This window comes from Ascaphus truei, chromosome 5 (genome assembly GCF_040206685.1).
Source record: "Ascaphus truei isolate aAscTru1 chromosome 5, aAscTru1.hap1, whole genome shotgun sequence".
NCBI lineage: Eukaryota > Metazoa > Chordata > Amphibia > Anura > Ascaphidae > Ascaphus > Ascaphus truei.
The window spans coordinates 169,174,801-169,196,623 of NC_134487.1; the positions used below are offsets into that span (position 1 = coordinate 169,174,801).

Genomic DNA, 21,823 nt, shown 5'->3' on the forward strand with positions numbered 1-21,823 from the left:
TCTTGTTTCTTCCTTATCTTCATCTGTACTGGTACTGTCAAATCACATTGGGAGATGTTGCTCTTTCAGCTTCTTGCCTACAAATGAGGCTGCACAGGCTTTTATAGAGCATGTGACGTCACATTTTACTGACAAATGGTTACAAGACATCTGATCGGCTGGGATAACTATGGGACAGGTTTTTTTTCTTAGGATGTGATGTCATCAAAAGGGAGTGAAGCCAGCCAATCAGAAACGCTCAGCTTCCTTTCCCTTTAAGATGACGTCACAAAGATGACGTCTTTTTTGGGGGGGGTGGAGGGGTGGTGTTTGATACTAGTGTGTGGGAGCAGGGGGTCTTCTGAGCTGAACAAAGTTGATTTCAGCCTCGGGGACCCACTACTTCCTGAGATAGAGGCCCCAGTATCTCCTGCAATGTTAAAATCCCACGGTCACGTGACCAACAGTATTTTAACATGGCGGGGATACCAGCACCCCATAACAAGGCCTGTAACTCTGGAAGTAGGGGTTCCACGGACCTAAAATCAATGCAGTTCAGCTCCGGAGACCCCTGCTACAATACTGTGGTATTAAAATTAAATAAAACCTCCGCAATCGCCTGTTAGAGGCACGCAGGTCTCTTACAGACAGGTAGACCCCGGTAGGATTAACACAGCAAGGACCCCTGCTGTGTTAATCTGATGGGCCATTTAGTCTGCAGTGGACTATCTCAGACCTCCACGCACTATAATGCATGTTTCAACCCGAGAAATGGTCGGATAACGGCCGCTGCACCTCTACAATAAAACAATATTCAACTGCCAACTTCCTGTCTCTTTTACATGTTCAAATGTTAAATAATTCTGAGATTGTTTTTTAGAGAAGAAAATACTGCAGATGGTTGAATTACAGTACAGTACATTACCTGGCAGTAGCACTGGATGTGTTTCCTGCACAGAAACAGTGTTGTAATCAGCCCGCCAATCCTGCAACACAAGAATGAAAAAAAGAATTAAACAACAACTATAATAAATGTACTTCATTAAAAATATTTTCTGTAAAACTGTATTTTTTAGATTATAAACATTTTCTGTAAAACTTTATTTATTTAGTATGTATGTATGTATGTATGTCTTTATTTGTATAGCGCCATAAAATGTACATAGCGCTTCACAGTAGTAATACATGTCATATAAATAACAAATATAAATAACACATCATGGGAATAAGTGCTTCAGACATACTGTAAAAGTAACATTAAGGAAGGAGTCCCTGCTCCGAGGAGCTTACAATCTAATTGGTAGGTAGGGAGAACATACAGAGACAGTAGGAGGGAATACTAGTAAGTGCGTCTGCAGGAGGCCAAGCTTTGTGTCATGTGTCCATGATTATCCAGTGCTACTCATATGCTTCTTTAAGCAGATGTGTCTTAAGGTGGGTCTTAAAGGTGGATAGCGAGGGGGCTAGTCGGGTATTGAGGGGAAGAGCATTCCAGAGGTGTGGGGCAGAAAGTGAGAAAGGTTTAAGGCGGGAGAGAGCTTTAGATACAAAGGGGGTAGAAAGAAGACATCCTTGAGAAGAACGCAAGAGTCGTGATGGTGCATAGCGAGAAATTAGGGCTGAGATGTAATGAGGGGCAGAAGAATGTAAAGCTTTAAAAGTGAGCAGTAGAATTGAGTGTGAGATACGCGATTTAATCGGAAGCCAGGAGAGGGATTTCAGCAGGGGAGACGCTGAGACAGATTTAGGAAAGAGTAGAGTGATTCTGGCAGCAGTGTTTAGGATAGATTGTAGGGGAGACAGGTGAGAGGTAGGAAGGCCGGACAGCAGGAGGTTGCAGTAATCGAGACGTGAGAGAATGAGGGCCTGAGTCAGAGTTTTAGCAGTTGAGTAACAGAGGAAAGGGCGTATCTTTGTGATATTGCGGAGGAAAAAGCGACAAGTTTTAGAAACGTTTTGAATATGAGAGGAGAATGAGAGAGAGGAATCAAGTGTGACCCCTAGGCAGCGTGCTTGGGCTACTGGGTAAATGATCGTATTTCCAATAGCAATGTGGAAGGATGTAGTAGGGCCAGGTTTGGGAGGTAGTATAAGGAGCTCTGTTTTTGCCATGTTAAGTTTCAGTCGGCGGATGGCCATCCAGGATGATATTCCAGAGAGGCATTCAGAAACTTTGGTCTGTATAGCAGGTGTAAGGTCAGGGGTTGAAATGTAAATTTGTGTGTCGTCAGCATAGCGGTGATATTTAAACCCAAAAGATGTGATTAGGTCACCTAGAGAGAGTGTGTAGAGAGAAAAGAGAAGGGGTCCCAGGACAGAGCCCTGGTGTACCCCCACAGAGAGATCAATAGAGGAGGAGGAGGTGTTAGCAAAAGAGACACTGAAGGTACGATGGGAGAGGTAAGAGGAGATCCAGGATAAAGCTTTGTTCCGAATACCAAGAGTATGGAGAATGTGAAGGAGAAGAGGGTGGTCCACGGTGTCGAATGCTGCAGAGAGGTCGAGTAATATGAGCAGAGTGTAATGACCTCTGTCTTTGGCAGCGTGGAGGTCGTCAGTTATTTTAGTGAGGGCTGTTTCAGTAGAGTGAGCAGTGCGGAAGCCAGATTGTAGAGGGTCTAGTACAGAATAGGTGTTGAGAAAGTGTAGCAATCGAGAGAATACAAGACGTTCAAGGAGTTTGGAGGCAAAAGGCAGGAGGGAGACAGGTCGATAGTTAGAAGGACAGGTAGGGTCAAGCTTGCTGTTTTTGAGTAATGGTACATCATTTCATCTTCTTCGCTCGGAAGACTTCAGCCCAGAGTCCTCTGATGCTGTAAAATTGCATTGATGCTGTCATTGATGATTTTGAAATGTGCAGTTCTGATTTTAAACGGCTTCTTCAGTTCTTCAATAATGGTTCTCCAAAAATTGATGGGAATCGTCCTCTTCGCCCTCGAGCCGTCAAAGTTCACTTGCTTGCACCACTGGGAATACTGCTCAAAACTGACATGCTGTTTGGAAATTAGTACGGCAAATTGATTCGGTTTGTTACATATCTTGACAGAGTTTCTGTTGGTTTAACAGAAAGCGGGATGTCACATACTGCATTACCACAGATCATACATGGTCTTTGCCTCTGTGGTGCAGCAGGTGTGCTTTAGAAAGCAGGCAAAGCAAACTGCTCTGGGATGACACTTTCATGCAGATCCCTCCCTCCATCAGGTGGGCTGATCACCAAAATGTATTCCTCGTTTGAGATGTTTTGTAATAACAGGGTATAGCATGGAGACACAGGGGGTGGGGTGGGTGCCTCCAGATATCTTTCTATATTCTGCTGATGTGGTCTGAGCTGCATGCGGGGTGAGGTGAGCAGTGACCAGGTTGGGCTGAGATGGATCTGGTGTTAGGTGAGCTTGTACCGGATTGGGCTTTACTGGGTCTGGTGTGAGGTGAGCTGGGACTCTGTTGGGCTGTGATGGATCCAGGGTGAGGTGAGTAGGGTTCAGAGCAGGAAGCGATGGGGATGGGGGTATAGTATCTGTGCAGAAAAATATATATGGATAGATAGATAGATAGATAGATAGATAGAGTAACACTTGCGCTCACCACGTACAAGGCGGGACCCCGGTACTGAGGTGGGAAAGTATAGAACTGCGCACCCACAGCAGCGGAGGCACGCCGTGTCTGGGTTGGAGAGAATGGGTTAGTCTAGATACTTGCCGAGGTCATATGTAGGTGCCAGCGGGGTAGTCAGAGTCCGAGGTGCCGTGGTCAAGGGTTGGAGCCAGTAGAGAAGTAGATAGTCCGCTTGCCATGGTCAGGGAAGGAGAAGGTCGTAAGGTCTGAGGCAAGCCAGGTCGATAATCCAGAGCAGGGTCCAAAGTCTAGCCGGATCGGTACACAGGGAGGCAAACAGCAACAAGGTAAATAACGCAAAGAGAACAAGACAGAGACAGAGATGTGGGAACACAAGGCTACCAATAACTATGCTCAGCCAAAGAGGAAGTGAGCATATATAGAAACTGGAGTCCAATCAGAGACGTGGGTGGAGCGGAGGAGCGGCCTCTGCGGAGGCAGGGATAGGCTGTGAGAAGCAGGAGACAGGTGAGGGAGATATTAGCATTGACATGCAGCTGGGGAGCAGTACACGCGTGACATGTGTGCACGCGCACGGGGTGGCAATGCAGCACAAGCGGAGGGGCAGAATCTAACTCCGTGGGAACCTTGAAATCCCTCTGTGGGCGCGCACTCTCTGTAAGGTGCGCAGGAGGCTGTACAGCAGGGGGCAAGGAGGAAGCACACAGTGGGGGATGCGCTCTGAGATTTCTTGCAACGGGATGCTGTGCAGCATGAGGTACGGAGGGAACACACCGCAACAAAGCATTACACTATACTACCTATCCCACTTAGCCACTTTAGTGTTTACTAACCACTAAAGTAACCAAGGGGTTAACCCCTACATCCACCACTCTGGGATGTCTGACCACCCTTCTAGGGACAACTACCCCATCACTCACAACCTACCCTTACCCTCCCAACTAACCTATCCCCCTCTAAACTAATGGCCAATAGCCCAGTTAGCCAATGTGGCTAATAGTGCTTTTGGACATTGCCAGAAAATATACACCACTACATTAAAATACTTTACACATGTTTTTTAACAATAAACCCATTTATTGTCACTGGGGATACCTAGGCCCTCTAAATAGGGGCCAAGATAGCCCCATTGGCAATCAATGGTAAGCTGTATAAAAAAATGATAACTAATCAATATTAAAATAGATTACGTACCCCACTTTACTACTTTAGTGGGAAGTAAAGCATAGCAAAGCAATGCTTTACTAACTTCTAAGGTAATGAAGGGGGTAACCCCTCCCACCATTCCCCTGGGACAGCTAACCACCTACCCCAGGGCAACTATACCAGTCATCCACCCTCTGCCCCCAACAAAATGGCTGAAAAGCATAACAAAAAACATTAAAAAAAAATAGACATTACAATAAATAATAACATAACAAAAACTAAGTCATTAAACCCATTGATTGTCACTGTGGCTAGCTAGGCCCTAGATAGCCACATTGACAATCAATGTAGAACTTAAATGAATAAATGTATTACTGACAAAAGCCTGGATGAAGACTGCCTTCCTCATCTTCAGGGGCATGTAGAGATACATTCAATAAGAGATAGATGCCCAACCATTACTAAGTTGCATAGTCACATAGTAGATGAGGTTGAAAAAAAAGATATGTCCATCAAGTTCATTCTATGCTAAATTTAGATAACTGATACTTTATCCTCTGTTTGAATTTATATTTACATTGAAAAATCAATTAATTCCGTCAGCACTCAAATTCAACTTGCCAACACAAGTGTTTGAAAAATATTTGTTGCTTTATTAGCAGACAGAAAACCTCACATCACAAAGTTTCGGGGTTGACCCCTTCATCAGGTGGCTGTTACAATAGTGGACACAGACCCTATTTAAATACCCCTACATTGTGTACACAATGTCATTATCACATCAAAATCTTACTACACACAGCAGATATTCATTAGACTATCAGCTGACATTTTCCTAAATGAAATCATACCCCTAGTGCTTACTATGGTGTACTTCTCAATCAGCAACATGTTCTCTCACTCTGTTCTGTTAAAGTGACATTAGTAAACACTATTTTCTTTATGCAAAGCCAATCTTTTCATTACATAAGTATTCAAAGAGCTTTACTTTAAATTTCTCTAATAACCTTATTAGTTAGATATCGTTACTGCAATAATCATGAATTGTAAGACTGTAGTAAACAACATTCTGAGACCATTACCACGTATTGATATATACTAATTTAACTAAATGGTATATAATCCCAAATCCACATATCTATCTAAAACTTCAAAAGGGGTAATTACGAACACCAAAATAAAGTGCAAACATATCAGACATAGGGGCCTATGCAGAAAGGGCCGAAAAATTGCATTCGCCAGGGTTTCAATTCGCCAGGTTTTTGGCGTGTTAAGCTCGCTGTATGCAGGGAGGGCCGAATCCCTGGCGAATGAATGCGCCACCACCATTTGAAATAATGGCTATTAAGCGGTGGCGAGACGGCTGCCTGGCGAGAAACTGCCGAGAAGCCGTCCCCTGGTGAGTTCTGTCTGCAGCAGAGAGAGATCCGCTGCTCTCTCTGCGCAAACATTGGCACATTAAAAATTATTGAAAAACCATTTTTATTGATAGTGTACATGTGCAGGGGGACTCCGGAGCTGAACCGCATTGTTTTGAGGTCGGGGGACCCCCTGCTTCCCGAGATACAGGCCCCTTTATGAGGTGTCGGTATCCCTCTGCATTTTAAATCCCGATCACGTGACCGCGGCATGTAAACCAAGCAGAGGGATACCGGCACCCCCTAAAGGGGCCTGTATCTCGGGAATCAGGGGGTCCCCAGACCTAAAACCAAAGCGCTTAAGCTCCGGAGACCCTCTGCACATTTACAGTATAAATAAAACACACATATCAATAAACAGTCGTTCCTTACCTTAGCGGCTATGTGCTACGTTAACGAAGCAGCATCAATGTATTTTTAATAATATTGTACAGTGAGCAGGGGGTCTCTGAGCCACAAATCAAAGTTCAGGGGACCCCCTGATCCTGTACAATATTATTTAAATACAGAAATGCTGCTTCATTACCATAGCGTATAGCCGCTAAGGCAATGAAGGGTTAAGGCAGAATAGCATGTTTAATGGGGACAATTGCCCCCAATAAACATTGCAAAAAACAACATACACACCATGTGTTTTTAAAATACAAAAACAAGAATAAAGACATTAAATACATATACAGTAGCACTTACCCATTACCGGTTGCCACGATGAAGGCCATCCTCATCTTCATCCTGCCCATGCCCCCTCCGCTGCTGCAAAACAGACACAAGAATGAAAACATCCAAAGTAATGTCCCCTAACCCCTTAATCACCATAGCGGTTATTAACCGCTACAGTCATTAAGGGGTTAACCCACCCTCACCCACCACTCGGGACGCCTACATACCCTTCCACACTAACCCCCCATCCCCGTGAGGCCTAACCACCCTCACCCACTACCCACAAGGGAGGCCTACCCACATACCGTTTGGGAACACCCCCCCCCACCCCCAGTACCCACAATAAAAACAATACAGTGACCCACAATAAACATCATTATATTTAATAAATACATTACCCACCCCCTGTGCCCCCCCATAAATAAAACATTTATCCTTTTACATACAGGGTTCATAACGCAGCCCCACGCGAGTCCCCGGTGGGCTGGCGGGGCACCTGACAGACCTACAGGGTACCAGCAGCCCTTTTCAAACAGGTTCTGGAGGCCTGCTGGTGGGTCCCGCCAGCACCATGGCCCCCAGGTGGTCTCCTTGGGTCACCGTGGTCCACAATTGGGTTCCCACGGTAGGGCCAAGGATGTCTGGGAGCCCCGGGTCAGACCCACAGGTGTCTGCGGGGCCTCAGGTGGTTCCCACGGGGGTCTGGGGAACTCACGAGTGCTCACTATGGGTCCGCGGTGCCCCCACAGAAGTGGGACCACACATCTTCATCCCCGCACCTACGGGTCGGCGGTGCCCCCACAGAAGTGGGACCACACAGCTTCATCCCCGCAGACTACGGGTCCACGGTGCCCCCACAGATGTGAGGCCACCGCTTCATCCCCGCATGTGTCACCCGTGGAACCACCAGCCTGATACCCGTGAGATACCCGAGGAGACCCACAGGTGGTCTCCATAGGTCTCACGCAGAACCACGGAACAAACCCTGAATGTAAAAAAAATAAACCTGGCCTATACATTCAATACATTCCTTCCCCCCCCCCCCAACACCTACAGTACAATAATGTGCAAAATAACTATTATCCAGATAGGGATAATAGATTATTTGCCCATTATTAAAACATTAACTAGCATATTCAAATAAATTAAGTACTACTGACCTTATCAACAAGAAGTCTCATTCGCCAGCAACATCTTTGTCTTGCCCACAAAAAACATAGCCAATACAAATGCCAATACATTGCAATTACATTGAGATATCAATTAACCCCTTAAATACCATTTTGGATAATAACTGACAAGGTAATTAAGGGGTTAAGCCACAGTGGGCCGATACCCACCCTTCACCCATGAATGTGTACATTGCCTTCATCATGCAATATATATATATATATATATATATATATATATATATATATATATATATATATATATATATATATATATATATATATATATATACATACAGAGAGAGAGACATATATATATATTTTTTTTTGAGGCAAAAAGTGACACTGTGTGCTCATTTGCATGTCATTTCCCAGAATCCCTTGCTGCAGTGGAAGTGTTGTATGCTGGGTGATAATGGGGAAAGGCGGGGTTGCAGACCTGCCTAAGACATGCAGATGAGCATACAGTTGTATTTGCATATATATATATATATATATATATATATATATATATATATATATATATATATACAGTGTTCGACAAATCACCCAAAAATCTACTCGCCCAACCAAAAAATCTACTCGCCACCTAGTCCCGCCCCCAACTCCGCCCCTAGTCCCACCCCCAACTCCGCCCCTAGTCCCGCCCCCAACCCCGCTTTAAAATAAAATATATAAATAAAATACATTTAATAAATTCCTAGTCAGAACAACATTCGTTTTTGACATAAATGTATTTATTGTATTACATTATACTACAATTAGTCGTGTGTGTGTGTGTGTGTCAATGTCGGATCTAGAAATAAAAGCCAGATGTGAATGACTAGTTTCCTGAACCCCTTAACCAGTGTCTGGACGTCGGCGCTTCACAGAGAGAGACAGACAGACAGACACCCACACACACACAGAGAGCGGCACACCCACACAGAGAGAAAGAGAGACACACAGAGAAAGAGACACACAGAGAAAGAGAGAGAATGAGAGACACACACAGTGAGAGAATGAGAAACAAAGAGAGAGGGAGACAGAGAGAGGGAGACAGAGAGAGGGAGAGGGTGACAGAGAGAGGGAGAGGGTGACAGAGAGAGGGAGAGGGTGACAGAGAGAGGGAGAGGGTGACAGAGAGAGGGTGACAGAGAGGGAGAGGGCGACACAGGGAGAGGGTGGGTGACACAAGGAGAGGGTGGGTGACACAGGGAGAGGGAGGGTGACACAGGGAGAGGGAGAGGGTGACAAAGGGACAGGGAGAGGGTGACACAGGGAGAGGGTGACACAGGGAGAGGGAGGGTGACAGGGAGAGGGAGGGTGACACAGGGAGAGGGTGACACAGGGACAGGGAGAGGGTGACACAGGGACAGGGAGAGGGTGACACAGGGAGAGGGAGAGAGAGGGTGACACAGGGAGAGGGAGAGAGAGGGTGACACAGGGAGAGGGAGAGAGAGGGTGACACAGGGAGAGGGAGAGGGTGACACAGGGAGAGGGAGAGGGTGACACAGGGAGAGGGAGAGGGTGACAGGGAGATGGAGGGTGACACAGGGAGAGGGAGAGAGGGAGACACAGGGAGGGAGAGAGAGGTTGACACAGGGAGAGGGAGGGTGACACAGGGAGAGGGAGGGTGACACAGGGAGAGGGAGGGTGACACGGAGAGGGTGACACGGAGAGGGTGACACAGGGAGAGGGAGAGGGTGGGTGACACAGGGAGAGGGTGGGTGACACAGGGAGAGGGTGGGTGACACAGGGAGAGGGAGGGTGACACAGGGAGAGGGAGGGTGACACAGGGAGAGGGAGGGTGACACAGGGAGAGGGAGGGTGACACAGGGAGAGGGAGTGTGACACAGGGAGAGGGAGGGTGACACAGGGAGAGGGAGGGTGACACAGGGAGAGGGAGGGTGACACAGGGAGAGGGAGGGTGACACAGGGAGAGGGAGGGTGACACAGGGAGAGGGAGGGTGACAGGGAGAGGGTGACACAGAGACAGGGAGAGGGTGACACAAGGAGAGGGTGACACAGGGAGAGGGTGACACAGGGAGAGGGTGACACAGGGAGAGAGAGAGAGGGTGACACAGGGAGAGGGAGAGGGTGACACAGGGAGAGGGAGAGGGTGACACAGGGAGAGGGAGAGGGTGACACAGGGAGAGGGAGAGGGTGACACAGGGAGAGGGAGGGTGACACAGGGAGAGGGTGACACAGGGAGAGGGTGACACAGGGAGGGAGGGAGAGGGTGACAGGGAGAGGGTGACACAGGGAGAGGGAGGGTGATACGGAGAGGGAGGGTGACACGGAGAGGGTGACACAGGGAGAGGGTGACACAGGGAGAGGGTGACACATGGAGAGGGTGACACAGGGAGAGGGAGAGGGTGACACAGGGAGAGGGAGGGAGAGAGAGGGAGACACAGGGAGAGGGTGACACAGGGAGAGGGAGAGGGTGACACAGGGTGAGGGTGACACAGGGAGAGGGAGAGGGTGACACAGGGAGAGGGTGACACAGGGAGAGGGAGAGAGGGTGACACACTCACAGACACCCACTCTCACTCAGACAAACTCACACACACACACAGTCTGTCACTCACACACACAAACACTCACCCGCAAGGCAGGGGGTCGCACATGGCAGCGGGGGCCTCCGCACGGCAGGAGGGCCTCTGCAAGGGGCCACGCCCCCTCCAGAGGGGGACGCCGACACCGCAGTATCCTGCTTAGACCGAGCAGGGTGAGGCTCCGGTGAGGGGATTTCCCCTGCTTAGAGCAGGCAGAGGCCCCGGTGAGGGGATTTCCCCTGCTTAGAGCAGGGAGAGGCTCCGGTGAGGGGATTTCCTCTGCTTAGAGCAGGGAGAGGCTCCGGTGAGGGGATTTCCCCTGCTTAGAGCAGGGAGAGGCTCCGGTTAGGGGATTTCCCCTGCTTAGAGCAGGGAGAGGCTCCGGTGAGGGGATTTCCTCTGCTTAGAGCAGGGAGAGGCTCCGGTGAGGGGATTTCCCCTGCTTAGAGCAGGGAGAGGCACGCGTGGGGTGAGGGGGGGGGCACGGAGGCTGGGAGAGATTGGGGTGAGGGGGGGTGGATTGCCCGATGGGAGGGGGTGGTGGATGGCCCGATGGGAGGGGGTGGTGGATGGCCGATGCGAGGGGGGGGCGGATGGCCCGATGGGAGGGAGGGGGGGGCGGATGGCCCGATGGGAGGGAGGGGGGGGGGGCGGATGGCCCGATGGGAGGGAGGGGGGGTGACAGATGGCCCTGCAGGGGCCTGAGGCAGACAGGCGTGGAAGGGGCTGGCTGGCGGAAGGGGGAGGAGTGGAAGAGCTGAGGAGGGGAAGTTGCTGAGAGGCGGGGGAGGAGCGAAGGCACTGCTCAGAGAGCTGGCTTTTTTTTTTTTTCTCCAGCGCGAGCGCGGGAAAAACAGCAGCGCGAGCGCGGGAAATTTAAAAAAAATACACGTGTGCTGCTTGTGCCAATATTTACTCGCCCGGGGGTTAAATCCACCCGCCCCGGGCGAGTAAATGTATACAATTGTCGAACACTGTATATATATATATATATATACACACACACACACACACACACGATGAACCAATATACAAATAAATGTAGAAGGGTTATCAAAAACATTCAGTACTTAAAATAACAGTTCTCCATTAATACACACTACAATACAAGTAATTTCCTGTCATAATCCTAACTGATATTACAATCAAAAAGATAAAATGGCAATCAAAAACCTCTAATCACAATCAACACATTGCATTAACATTGAATATATGATGCATACATTCTATGCACCATATACATTCTGCTAATGAATGTTAACAATAACATTTCAATCCAAATACAGATAACTCCAAACAAATATACTATTGTAACCAATCCGGTAAACGTAAATCAATTACCATTCAATAATGACATCCCTAAACAATTAATATTGCATCCCTAAACAATTTACATTCAATCCCTAACAATTAAACAATTAACTAATTCAAAACTGCAACTCAGCAATGTAGGCTCTGAAAATATATAAGTACTGTACCAAGAAGCATAAACAATTAACAACGAAGGCTACCCCAGACCTCTAAAACAACTTACAATAGCAACGATTACATCTATGTAATTTTGAAAGACTTTAAACACACATTGAAGCATACATGCATAGTCAAAATAAGTCTAAACACAGCAAAACAAGGTTTTAAAACACTATCATTTCTTACCCTGTATGTATATACTGTATATATCTAGACATACAGTAGAGGCAACGTTTATTCTAACATTTGCCGTAAATTAGCCGGGTTACATTCTGGGTATGTGCTGGGTATGTGCTGGGTATGTTCTGGGCTAGTTTGAGGCACGTTTAAGGCATTTCTGCATTGACTAACGACCCATAGGATTAACACAGCAGGGATCCCTGGCAGTCCAATTCAGTTTGAATGGGACTGCCAGGGACCCCCGCTGTTAATCTGATAGGCCATTAATCAATGCAGAAATGCTGGGGCTAGTTTAAGGAACGTTTAAGGCATATATTCAGAATGTACCTGGGTGTTTCCTGGTTTTTTTGGGGAATTGCCACTGGTTTTTGTTCGAATAAGAGTTGCCTCTACTGTACATACATACATACAGTGGCAATAAATGATATACCACTGGTAATTAAATAAACATGTAAAGAACAGAATTAAAAAAAATTAACTAGTTGAATTAAATACATTTCTTTACTTCACTTACCATTACTTGCCCCCACCGACTCCCGTTGAATACCTTACTCACGTACAAAATCACCAGGCACAGGAACCCATAAAATAACAAACCATAAAAAATAAACATTAAACTAAAAATCCAAATCAATCCACGGGTCTTCTACTTGTAATCCATCTTCATCTGTATTCTTCTTTCTTTTACCATCTTCTCGGGTCTTCTTCCCGTCTTCGGCCACGCCCTGGTCTTCTTTCTTCTCCGGAGGTCCTTCCTCCTCGGCGTCTGGCTCCAAAATGAGACGACATAGGCTTTTAAAGGCCTATGACGTCACATTTTCGTCATATGGTTCCCACGGCCCTGATTGGGCCGTGAAAACCATGTGTTTTGGCCGATAAAATAAAACTGATGACGTCACTTAAAGGCAATGAAAGCACAGCCAATCAGAATGCCTTTGCTTCAATTGCCTTTAAGATGACGTCATGAAAAGAAACATGGCCGTCCACACATGGTACGGTAGCCAATCAGAGCGTGGGAACTCCATCCCAACTCTGATTGGCTCTAGTATACCATGTGACAGAGGCTTGGGGGAGAAAGGATGTGACGTCATTGAAAGCCTGACACATGGTACTAGAGCCAATCAGAGTAGGGATGGAGTTCCCACGCTCTGATTGGCTACCGTACCATGTGTGGATGGCCATGTTTCTTTTCATGACGTCATCTTAAAGGCAATTGAAGCAAAGGCACTCTTATTGGCTGTGCTTTCATTGCCTTTAAGTGACGTCATCAGTTTTTTTTTTATCGGCCAAAACACATGGTTTTTACGGCCCAATCAGGGCCGTGGGAACCATATGACGAAAATGTGACGTCATAGGCATTTAAAAGCCTATGTTGTCTCATTTTGAAGCCAGACGCCGAGGAGGAAGGACCTCCGGAGAAGAAAGAAGACCAGGGCGTGGTCGAAGACGGGAAGAAGACCCCGGAAGAAGGTAAAAGAAAGAAGAATACAGATGAAGATGGATTACAAGTAGAAGACCCGTGGATTGATTTGGATTTTTAGTTTAATGTTTATTTTTTTATGGTTTGTTATTTTATGGGTTCCTGTGCCTGGTGATTTTGTACGTGAGTAAGGTGTTCAACGGGAGTCGGTGGGGGCAAGTAATGGTAAGTGAAGTAAAGAAATGTATTTAATTCAACTAGTTAATTTTTTTAAATTCTGTTCTTTATAAATTTATTTAATTATCAGTGGTATATCATTTATTGCCACTGCATGTATGTATGTATGTCTAGAGATATATATACATACAGGGTAAGAAATGATAGTTTAAAACCTTGTTTTGCTGTGTTTTTAATTATTTTGACTATGCATGTATGCTTCAATGTGTGTTTAAAGTCTTTCAAAATTACATAGATGTAATTGTTGCTATTGTATGTTTTTTTAGAGGTCAGGGGTAGCCTTCGTTGTTAATTGTTTATGCTTCTTGGTACTTATATATTTTCAGAGCCTACATTGCTGAGTTGCAGTTTTGAATTAGTTAATTGTTTAATTGTTAGGGATTGAATGTAAATTGTTTAGGGATGCAATGTTAATTGTTTAGGGATGTCATTATTGAATGGTAATTGATTTACGTTTACCGGATTGGTTACAATAGTATATTTGTTTGGAGTTATCTGTATTTGGATTGAAATGTTATTGTTAACATTCATTAGCAGAATGTATATGGTGCATAGAATGTATGCATCATATATTCAATGTTAATGCAATGTGTTGATTGTGATTAGAGGTTTTTGATTGCCATTTTATCTTTTTGATTGTAATATCAGTTAGGATTATGACAGGAAATTACTTGTATTGTAGTGTGTATTAATGGAGAACTGTTATTTTGAGTACTGAATGTTTTTGATAACGCTTCTACATTTATTTGTATATTGGTTCATCATGTGTGTGTGTGTGTATATATATATATATATATATATATATATATATATATATATATATATATATATATATATATATTTCATGATGAAGGCAATGTACACAATCATGGGTGAAGGGTGGGTATCGGCCCACTGTGGCTTAACCCCTTAATTACCTTGTCAGTTATTATCCGAAATGGTATTTAAGGGGTTAATTGATATCTCAATGTAAATGCAATGTATTGGCATTTGTATTGGCTATGTTTTTTGTGGGCAAGACAAAGATGTTGCTGGCGAATGAGACTTCTTGTTGATAAGGTCAGTAGTACTTAATTTATTTGAATATGCTAGTTAATGTTTTTAATAATGGGCAAATAATCTATTATCCCTATCTGGATAATAGTTATTTTGCACATTATTGTACTGTAGGTGTTGGGGGGGGGGGGGAGGAAAGAATGTATTGAATGTATAGGCCAGGTTTATTTTTTTTACATTCAGTGTTTGTTCCGTGGTTCTGCGTGAGACTTATGGAGACCACCTGTGGGTCTCCTCGGGTATCTCACGGGTATCAGGCTGGTGGTTCCATGGGTGACACATGCGGGGATGAAGCGGTGGCCTCACATCTGTGGGGGCACCGTGGACCCGTAGTCTGCGGGGATGAAGCTGTGTGGTCCCACTTCTGTGGGGGCACCGCCGACCCGTAGGTGCGGGGATGAAGATGTGTGGTCCCACTTCTGTGGGGGTACCGCGGACCCGTAGTGAGCACTCGTGAGTTCCCCAGACCCTTGTGGGAACCACCCAAGGCCCCGCAGACACCTGTGGGTCTGACCCGGGGCTCCCAGACATCCTTGGCCCTACCGTGGGAACCAAATTGTGGACCACGGTGACCCAAGGAGACCACCTGGGGGCCATGGTGCTGGTGGGACCCACCAGCAGGCCTCCAGAACCTGTTTGAAAAGGGCTGCTGGTACCCTGTAGGTCTGTCAGGTGCCCCGCCAGCCCACGGGGACTCGCGTGGGGCTGCGTTATGAACCCTGTATGTAAAAGGATAAATGTTTTATTTATGGGGGGGCACAGGGGGTGGGTAATGTATTTATTAAATATAATGATGTTTATTGTGGGTCACTGTATTGTTTTTATTGTGGGTACTGGGGGTGGGGGGGTGTTCCCAAACGGTATGTGGGTAGGCCTCCCTTGTGGGTAGTGGGTGAGGGTGGTTAGGCCTCATGGGGATCGGGGGTTAGTGTGGGAGGGTATGTAGGCGTCCCGAGTGGTGGGTGAGGGTGGGTTAACCCCTTAATGACTGTAGCGGTAAAGAACCGCTTTGGTGATTAAGGGGTTAGGGGACATTACTTTGGATGTTTTCATTGTTGTGTATGTTTTGCTGCAGCGGAGGGGGCATGGGCAGGATGAAGATGAGGATGGCCTTCATCGTTGCTGCCGGACATGGGTGAGTACTATATGTATTTAATGTATTTATTGCTGTTAATGTATTTAAAATGGGAACATTCACTATTATAACTTTGTGGATAATAGTAATTGTGGCCATAACTATACTTCAATGTGTTAGGGGGGGAGTTATTTCTTTAAAAGTATTTATGTGTTCATTCATTAATTTGGGGGGGCACATAATTGGTACTGTAGGCCTGCGGGTAACACCTGAGGGCCCCCGCCAGTCTATAGTATCATTGATGTGCATATATGTGTATGGTAGGGGTTATAGGTGTTGTAGTTATATATATATATATATATAATAATAAATAAATGAATATAAATATAAAAATATATATATATATATATATATATATATATATATTTTTTTTTATATTTATATTCATTTATTTATTCTTTTACATTTATTTATTTAGTGTGGGGCTGCTATGTGTGATTATTTTTCATTGTGGGTAGTGGGGGTGGGTGAACGGGAGTATTGGCCCCAACGGTGGTTGTTTAGGGCTTGCGGGGGGGTAGCGGGAGGGCTTAACCCCATCATGACCGTAGCGGTATTAAGTGCTACGATCCTGAAGGGGTTAAGTGCACCCGCAACCCCCATGCAAGCCGTAAACTCACACCAAGGGCCACATACCCCCTTCACCCACCCCGCTACCCACAATAAAGCTGGCACGGTGGGTTAACCCCTTCATTGCCTTAGCGGTTACCCGCTAAGGTAATGAAGTGGGCTGCACATGCATTTTTCCTGCCTCGGATGCATGCCGGGGGGCTCCGGTGCTGGTTTTCCTGGGTATCAGCTCTGGAGCCCCCCAGCATCAATCCGAGCCAGGAAAGGGGATGATTTTTTTTTTCTGGTCCCTCTCGCCGCTCAGCTCCAGCTTCTTGCCAACTTTTGTTGGCGGAGCTATTTGGAGAAGATCTCTCCATTTTAATGGCGCGATCAGCGGCGAGATGGTGATCGGGGCTTCCTGCATACGGCCCTTTTTAAAACTGGCGAGATATTGCTTCTCACCACCCGCGCGGCGAGTTTTTAAAACAAAAAAAAAACTGCCGCTTTTTACTCATCTCGCCATTTACTAAATTGCTATCGCCATATTTGGCTAAAAACTGGCGAGATTGGGCTTCTCGCAGCTCTCTGCATAGGTCTCATAATCACATAAATCAGTAGAAAAGAACATTTTGGAAGTTATGCAGAATCACATCATGAGAGGACTGACCAGCCCCAGCCACCAGAGTTTATAACTGCAAAGGTTTAGCTCAATCATACACATCATATTCTTGGGAATTAAAAGAATACCACACATACCGTATAACAGCTCCATCTTTTCTTAAAACAACATGGAGGAGTTCAGATATACCTTTGGAATAGAAAAAAGAACCCAGCGCTTGTGACTTGATTATGATAGTGGTAAAATATATCAATGTAGCTGCTCAAAAACCCAATACAAAGTATTTACCTCTAAATTCTATCAAAAGCATAGTATAGAAAAACTTGGGGAGCGCTCTAAAAGATTATGTGCCAAATGTACAAAAACTGTGAATATATTCATTTATATAGGTGTATAAAAAATGAAAAAACTAACCAGAAAAACACCCTAAACTATACAGCGCTTAACCAATAACTAATAATGTGTGCGTGTGAGCTACAACAGTGAAATATAATATTAAACCTGTGTTACAATAATAATACTATTAACTAACAAATAACAATTGGTTCGAAGCTGCCACGATGTCCCATACAGTAAGTATTTCAACAACTTAAATAAAACAGATATAAAGGGCAAATAGGGATACCTGGCACTCAATAAATACACAGCCCATGAGATGATAAAGTCCTTTAGGATGACCTCCCCTGAGATATCCAAATGGTGGGACTTGTAGATGCTGACGAATCCTCCTAGGAGAAATAAAACAGGCACACCATTGCGCAGTATCTCTGGACTCGAACACACTTAGGCAGGCAGTACTAATGCCTACTTACAGAATTTCCCTCAGGGCAGTGCAGTGGAGAGAATCTGTGCTTTAACCACTTCTTGGCTGCTACCACGAATCCCACGTGAGCTGCTCTCCCTCTTATGTCCAAGTGTTGTCAGATGACCCCAACAATGCTCACAAATGGCCCCATAAAGAGATTGAAAAGCACAAGATAGTGTAGAATGCACCAGACAATTTATTAAAAAACGGCTAACACAGCTAAGTGAATACTCACATAATAAATTAGTGTAAAAACAACACTATAATGCCGTCCGCATCTTGTGGGGACTTCCATAAATGCCAGGGATTGCAGCCGGCGCTCTCATCACCTATCCACGGAGTGCTCCAAGGTGTGTCGTGTCTCTACCCTCCATGTTGCGTTCCAGTGCCTTCCCTGTGACGTCACTGTAAGCGCGTCTCCTGCAACTCTAGAGACTCCCCTGCCGACGGCACCAACAAAGCTCCTCCTCTCCTAACGCGTTTCGTGACGTCGCCACGTCACTTTCTCAAAGGAATAAGGAGCTAAACTAAACAGTCTCTATTTATACCCCATATACCTCTATTTATACCCCATACGGCCCTTTTTAAAACTGGCGAGATATTGCTTCTCACAACCCTTCTTGTACATCAATGTTAAAAATGTATGTAGCCCTGTTTCCTATCGAACACAGACCGCTACCATGTGCTATATTGCTTTCACTTTCTCAAAGGAATAAGGAACTAAACTAAACAGTCTCTATTTATACCCCATATACCTCTATTTATACCCCATACGGCCCTTTTTAAAACTGGCGAGATATTGCTTCTCACAACCCTTCTTGTACATCAATGTTAAAAATGTATGTAGCCCTGTTTCCTATCGAACACAGACAGCTACCATGTGCTATATAACCTGTAGGCTCACAGGGCCTAAGCCTCTGCCATGGAGAGCCTGGGGTGCTCACAATGCCTATACCTTGGTGCAGCACCTCCACCTGCGATAGCTTCCTCACTAGGGGAAGTGGGTCTTCGCAGGAACTTCTGTACATAAACACACGCACAGCAATACCGTAACCAATATTGTTTTACTTATGCAACCATTAACGTAATCACAGGTGCCCCTCTCTAGAGGAGACACTACTACCAGCGTCCTTGGAAAGCTCACTCTACATCTCCCTCCACCGGGTGATCCCACCCCGTGTCCAGCTCCCCCTTGGAGTACGTTCCCCACCCCCCTTTCAAGTGAGTCAGTGGGTGTGTAAGTGTGTGACTGCGCAGCCACCGTGTCCCGGAGTGAGAATGGTACCGTTGGTGCACTTGACGGTTTACCTGCCGGGTACTCCTGTACCCTGTTCTGCAACTATCTTCACAAAGGATCGGTGAGGGCATAGATGACGTCACCCATAGATGTCTGGGGCGATCCCACCCAGACACACTGCGACAGTGGCGGGGCCTGGTCCCAGGCCTCCCACGGATATAGAACTGTCCTGGTATAACTCGTAGCACAGTAAGGGGATCCGAACTCTGACTATGGCCAGTCCCTAGCTCAGCTGCACACTACTGGGGCTCAGGGACTAACTAGGCCTGGGGCATGCGGCCTAGGTAGGGGCGGCAGCCTCCCTACACCGGAGCTCCTTCTCCTTCCTCCGTCAGCAAGCTCTGAACACTCATGCGCCCCTCCACTTCCTTTTCCTCCCTCCTCCCGTACCTGATTGGTTCTCTCACATCACAGGGGAACGCGGGGGCTGCTGGGACCCTAGTCCTCTAACTCCCCTCCTCCCCTAGCTCTCCTCCTTCGTGGGCTTTTGTCCCGCCCTTGCGCATGCGCAACCTCTGGCCGGATCAATCTGCGCGGCGCCAACCTAACATGGCGGTTCCCTCTGTCCGGAACCTCCATTATCGGAGCGTTCCCTAGGTGCACCTCCCCTTCATCCACTTGGGGAACGGGGTCCCGGCTACATCCTCCCCCCCCCTGTGGATTCCAATGACCCCTCTTGGACAATACCTTTGAACTGGTACAACATTATATAATGAAAAATTGCATAACACATAACACATCACTCTCTTAAATCAGATTGTACATTTCGCTGAACATCACAATTACTGATTGTACGCGGCTGCGGGCCCACTGCTGAGCCTCATAGTGGGGTGCCCCAAACTGATCATAGGCCATCCTCATGGGAGGTTGCCCGTTCCTTTGGCTTCGCCTTAACGACTGTTCGGTCACTCCCTTGGGGGAGTGACTATTTTGGTCTTGAATCTCGAGCTCTTCCCTTGAGGGGGTTACAGTCTCTAAATTATCCCGACTTGGTGCAAAACACGGTCTTAGTGGGTCCAGTGATGAATTTTCCAGAGCCACCCCCTGGGGTGAATACTCCCCGTGCCCTTTACCCGTAGCTCCATTGGGAGGTACGCTCTGTTGAGGGCCCCTTTGAGAGGTTCCCTCTTGGGGATCTTCTTGAACGGTTGAGTTCCCTGGTATGTCGTCTTCTGAATTTCCTTCCCCATTCAACGGGGATGCCGGCCACTCCAAATTCCCCTCTTCCACTCGGGGAATAGGGAGCAAATGATTCCGGTGCCATGTCTTCACCCGACCCTCCGAGTCCTTGATGCGGTAGACTGGAAGGCCAGGCATCTGTGATGTTACCTCGTACACTCCCTCTCTCCATCGGTCAGCCAACTTATGTTTTCCCGGCACTCCTAGGTTACGGAGGAGTACGGCGTCACCGGGTTTAATGTCTCTGTATTTAATTTTGTGATCGTACCGCCGTTTATTCCCGGCGTTCAGTTTTTCAGTAGATTTCTCAGCTTGTATGTAGGCCCCTTGCAGATTCTCTTGCAATCGCTGTACATATCGGAAATGAGTAGTGTTCTATACCCCATCGGTGGAGACTCTCAGTCGTATATCCACCGGCAGTCGCGCTTCTCGTCCAAACATGAGAAAGTATGGAGAGAAACCCGTAGAGTCATGTCGCGTGCAATTGTAGGCATGCACTAGCGTTTCCACGTGTCGACTCCATTCAGTCTTTTCCACCCCCATTAAAGTGCCTAGCATGTCCAATAACGTGCGGTTGAACCGTTCCGGCAATGCGTCCCCATCGGGGTGGTAGGGCGTAGTTCGAGACTTAGTGATGTGCAAGATCTTCAGCAGTTCTTTTATTAAGTTGCTTTCAAAGTCTCTTCCCTGATCGGAATGAAGTCGTTGAGGGAGCCCGTAATGCATAAAGTACTTTTCCCAGAGCACCTTGGCCACCGTGATGGGTCGGATGGTGATGGTCGGAAAGGCCTGGGCGTAGCGAGTATAATGATCCGTGATGACCAGCACATTGCCTATGCCGCGGCTGTCAGGTTCAATGCATAGGAAGTCCATACACACTAAGTCCATAGTCCCTGTGCTTTTTAAGTGGCCCATTGGGGCGGCCCTGGTGGGTAATGTCTTTCGCTGAATACACCGCACACACCGTCGACAGTGATGCTCTACTGCTTCTCTCATTTTGGGCCAGAAAAATCGATATCTCACTAGACCGAAGGTCTTGTCAACTCCCAAATCACCATGTTCATCGTGTAGAGCCCTCAGTACCAAGTACTGTAGTCGTTTGGGTAGTACTAGTTGTCTCCTGTTTGGGTGGTTATGATACTCTACCACTCAGTACAGCAGATTGTCTCTTAGTTCGAACTTGTCGGCTTCCTGCATTAGTATACCTCCTACATCCCCCGGAGCTTGTCTGAGGAGGGCCGGACGATTTTTCCAGATAGCATAGCGTATGGCCCCTGCGACCGGGTCTTGCTCTTGGTAGCGTACCATATCTTTCCAGGCTATTATCTTTTCTGGGGTTACGTGCATGCCACTGGGATCTCAATAAGCCTCCGGTATAGCGTTGG

General features: G+C 46.6%; 1 long non-coding RNA gene across 2 annotated transcripts in view; it reads right to left on the bottom strand.

The window, feature by feature from the left end:
• Nucleotides 1–17,348, bottom strand: part of LOC142495564 (uncharacterized) — a 29,242-nt gene extending 11,894 nt beyond the window's left edge. For both annotated transcript variants that reach the window (XR_012801767.1, XR_012801766.1), the window contains exons 1-2: nucleotides 17,295–17,348; nucleotides 905–965 (exon numbers count right to left, since the gene is read on the bottom strand). This is a non-coding gene — a long non-coding RNA (uncharacterized LOC142495564). The remainder of the gene's footprint in view (nucleotides 1–904; nucleotides 966–17,294) is intronic.
• Between the last annotated feature and the right edge of the window lie 4,475 nt (nucleotides 17,349–21,823).